The sequence below is a fragment of the Chiloscyllium plagiosum genome, chromosome 38, assembly GCF_004010195.1.
Source record: "Chiloscyllium plagiosum isolate BGI_BamShark_2017 chromosome 38, ASM401019v2, whole genome shotgun sequence".
Lineage (NCBI taxonomy): Eukaryota > Metazoa > Chordata > Chondrichthyes > Orectolobiformes > Hemiscylliidae > Chiloscyllium > Chiloscyllium plagiosum.
Genome location: NC_057747.1, coordinates 22,086,182 through 22,090,690, shown reverse-complemented (window position 1 = coordinate 22,090,690; position 4,509 = coordinate 22,086,182). Strand labels below are relative to the sequence as shown.

Here is a 4,509-nt window from a genome sequence, read left to right as displayed (position 1 = left end):
GGCTGATGGGGGCGGTAATTGACCCGGTTGGATTTGCCATGCTTTTTGAACTAGAGGACGTACCTCTGCAATTTTCCACATGTCAATTTTCCACAGATACCAGTGTGGTAATTTTCAGGGAGTCCCAGGAAAGTGTCAACATTTACAGAGGGAGGTAGATAAAGTGTAACACTCTCACATTTACTGTAAGTACCTTGCAAGGTACATTAATCATTGTTGTTCCACGATAAACCAATACCTGTTCACAACTTCTCAAGAATAGCCATTAGTTGTGTAGAGGTCTTTAAAATGACTGTACTAACAATGGTGGCAGATTTGTGACTACCCATCTCTCTGACAGATGTTTTTAATATTGTGTTCACTGTCCAGAAAATAACTAGAAAAAAAATCATTACTGGGCTTAATTTAGTCAATCCTAGCCCTGAATCATTTGGTTAATTGCTGATTTTCTACTTGGGCGCAATGCTTAATGTCTGCAATAATTCATAGCACTAAATACAGTTCAGCCATTTGACAGTTCAACGCAGACCCAATACTCAATACACAACTTTCTGTTGAAATCTTGTAAAGTGCGGCTGCAAGTTGAGTAAGTTTATCAATTTATCAAAAAATCAATTACCTTCTACTGATTTTAATGAGGGTAAAAACGTCCTTTACGATGATCAACAGCACATCGTGTTGGAGTATGTTTCACCTGTTACACGACTGTAGTTCACGGTACTGCAATGTGATGTGCACAGACTTTAAAGTGAAAGTAAGCACTTTGCTGGTCTATACTGAAGAAACTATTTTTTAAAGAAAAATGGAAGAAGACTACAGACCTAAACACAAACTATAGATTGATATTGGTGCATGAAAGGTTATAATAATGTGCAAAAGGTAGGGGATGGTCAAGTGTAAAGAGTAGGGATATTGGAGTGATTAATTAATAACAACTGAAATGTCATACAGGTGGCAGGTCATGCAACGTGTTGTAGCTGCAGCATGTGATGATCTGGGCAAACACAACTGTAGCAAGTATTTGTAGTTAAGGAACACCAGGTCCCAGATGAGGAGCTAGAATCTGAGCTGCAGACATTGTACCACCTTAGAGGGAGAATGTTACCTGGACACTTTATTCCAGGAAGCAGTCACATTGCCTAGATTAGATCATTCAGACCTGGTCTGTGATCAAGGACAGGATGTGTGTCTGCAAGTGAGGCAGGTATGGGGACCCAAGGGGTAGTCCTCAAGGAGCACGGTCCCTGCCATTGTCCATTGTCCCTGCCATTATGAGGTTCTTGCACATTGTAAATGGGCACTACTGAGAATGAGCAAACTGAAAATGGCAAGAAATCTACAGGGAGCCATTCAAATCAGGGAGGACATACCATATGTGGGAGTGGTTAGGGAACTGTATTAGGGGAATAGATAATGTTCTTGGCAGCTGGGAGTAAGAATCCTAAAGGCAGTTTTGCTTGCCTCATGCTAGGGTTAAGAACATTTCTGTGGTGCTGGAGGAATCTTAGTTTGGGAGGGAGGGGATCCAATTATTGTCATCCACTTTGGTACCAACGACACTGATAGGATGAGGAAGATGTTTCTGCTGAAATATTTTGAACAATTTCAGAGCTAAATTAGAAAGCAGAATCATGAAAGCAATAATCTTGCGATTACTACCTGAGATGCTGGCAAAGGGTAAATAAAATCAAGGGGTTAAATCCCTCACCTGATCCTGAGCATTGTATCTAACACCTTTATCAATTACCCCCTCTTTCACATGGCCTGGATAGCATTGTCTTCCTTGGTAAAGACAGATGAAAAGTTTCAATTTTTGACTGCAACTATGTCCCCTATCTCCATGAGCAAATTTCCTGTTTGATGCGAATTATTGAATGTATGTAATAGAGGCAGGAGTAGGCCTCTCAGTTCATTGAGACTGCTCCACAATACAGTAAAGATCACGACTGATCAGACTGTACCTTAACTCCACTTTCCTACCTGTTCCCAATAACCTTTGCTGATCAAGAATTTATCTACCTCTGTCTTAAAGATATTCAACCACCCTGCTTCTATCATTCGCTAGCGAAGAGACTTCTGAGGCCTTACAACCTTCTGGGAGAACTTTTTTTTAACTCCCGTGTGGGGCATGGTCATCGCTGGCTGGACAGTAATTGCTGGCCCAGCCATAATTGCCCTTAAGAAGGTGATGGTGAGTTGCCTTCATGTGTAGGGAGACCCACAATATCTTTGGAAACGGAATTCAGCTTGAGTCCACCTTAAATAGGAGACCCTTATTTTTAACCTGTGTCCACTCATCCTAGTCTTGCCAGCCTTGGTCCCTCCTCCTTTCCCCACCTTACTTATCAATAATGTTGTGGGTCCAGTGACCCTTTTCCAGAACTGGACCTGAAACATTAACTCTGCTTTCTCTCCACAAATGCTGCCAGACCTGCTGAGTTTCTCCAACAATTTCTATTCTTCTCAGACTCTCTCTTTTGTTTCTTTTATGTGGTCTTGTAGCTTACCCTCTAAACCTTCTCTTCAAAGTTTGTGGGAAGACTTGTAGCTCGGGTGCTCGTTGTTGTGGTTCTGTTCGCCGAGCTGGGAATTTGTGTTGCAGACGTTTCGTCCCCTGTCTAGGTGACATCCTCAGTGCTTGGGACCCTCCTGTGAAGCGCTTCTGTGATCTTTCCTCCGGCATTTGTAGTGGTTTGAATCTGCCGCTTCCGGTTGTCAGTTCCAGCTGTCCGTTGCAGTGGTTGGTATATTGGGTCCAGGTCGATGTGCTTATTGATTGAATCTGTGGATGAGTGTGAATAGAGAACCTTCTCTATTCAGCCCATACTCAATAGGGTTTTTTTTAGATTCTCTACAGTGTGGAAACAGGTCCTTCGGCCCAACAAGACCCTCCGAAGAGTAACCCACCCAGACCCATTCCCCTACATTTACCCCTGACTAAGGCACCTAACACTATGGGCAATTTAGTATGGCCAATTCACCTGACCTGCACATGTGGGAGGAAACCGCCGCAGACACGGGGAGAATGTGCAAACTCCACACAGACAGTTGCCCAAGGCGGGTCATTGGCGCTTTGAGGCAGCAGTGCTAACCACTGAACCATTGTGCCATCCCAAACAGGGAGCCACACAACTTGCCCAGCATTGGAGCTGCCTGGCAGTTTCCGTGTGGGAGGCGAATGTGGGCACAACAACACAGATGCTGATCCGGTGGAGAATCTGCGCTCTCCCGTATCTAAGATAAGTTTCCAAGAAGCCAATCCAGCATGTTGCGTTGAGCTTAAATGCAGCAACGCTTAACACAAACTTTAACTCACTGCAGTGCAACCTGCGACTCACAAGAATGGCAGCGGTGGGAGTCGAACCCACAGCCCACCAAGACTGGAGTCTAAATCCAGCGCCTTAGACCACTCGGCCACACTACCAGGTGCAATTTCTGTAATGGAGTGTCATCAAGCCAGTTATTCAGGTACATGTACAATGATCTTAGCACAAAATGAATGGGGGTTATTCCAATTCATTGCTGAAGGTGGGACATGTAGATGTGGTCTCAGTTTCCTGGCCAATAAAGCCAATACAATACAATGACACCATTTGGAAGGAATTTGCCAATTTCCATGCTTGGTCTTAATCATTGGAACCAGAAAGTGATTTTATGGCCATTTACCTTCTTGCCATCTGTGTAATCTTACTGCTCACAAAATATCTGCCTCTTTTGCTTGCAAAATGATGATAAGGCATCGCAACACTGGTGTTGGTAATTAGCAGATTGTGCTGCATCAGCGATTCTCCAAAGTTAAACAATTCATTTGATGAGCACTTTGGACAGTTCTGCATTTCCTTTTCATCCTCGGCAATATTCAGAAATTTAGACCATTCCATGATAAAGCTGTGACATAAATAGAGGTGTTGACATTCCCCCTAGAATAAAACTAGTGAGTTCTTCAGAGCCGCTACTAACGCAGACAATACAGAGCAAATATAATTCCTTGTTCGTGGAAGGGACAAGGGTCAGAGGGAAAAGGTGGTCAAAAATGAGCTTTGTCGTGCATACTGCAGGTGAAAGAATTATTCTGGTTGCAATGATAATGAGGAAAGGTAAATGAGGAAACCCTCAGGAGCTACGTTGTAAATAAACCCCATTGGTACCTCAGTAAAATCCAGGCAAACTTGTTGCCATAGCCACGCTTCATCATCATTTGTTTATGAATGGGAAATCGGCTGCTATGGGAACTGGAGAGTATTCAGTGGACTTGGCTTAAGGGCCTTGTGATGGCAGTTAGTGGGATCACGACAGCCCACTCACACTCACACGCACACACATATACGCATACTCTTTATCACACACACACACACACACAACATGCTCATCTCTCACACATTCTCCCACACTCTCATACATTCTCTCACACATACACACACACACACCCTCTCTCACACACTCACACACACATAGACACACACACACACATATTTAGGATTGCAGAGTGAGTGCTGCTGTCACTGTCTT

The 4,509-nt window shown here is 43.7% G+C and overlaps 1 non-coding gene across 1 annotated transcript; it reads right to left on the bottom strand.

The window, feature by feature from the left end:
• Positions 1–3,343: 3,343 nt before the first annotated feature.
• Positions 3,344–3,424, bottom strand: trnal-uag. Its single transcript has one exon. It is a non-coding gene; the product is annotated as a tRNA-Leu (tRNA).
• Positions 3,425–4,509: the final 1,085 nt, after the last annotated feature.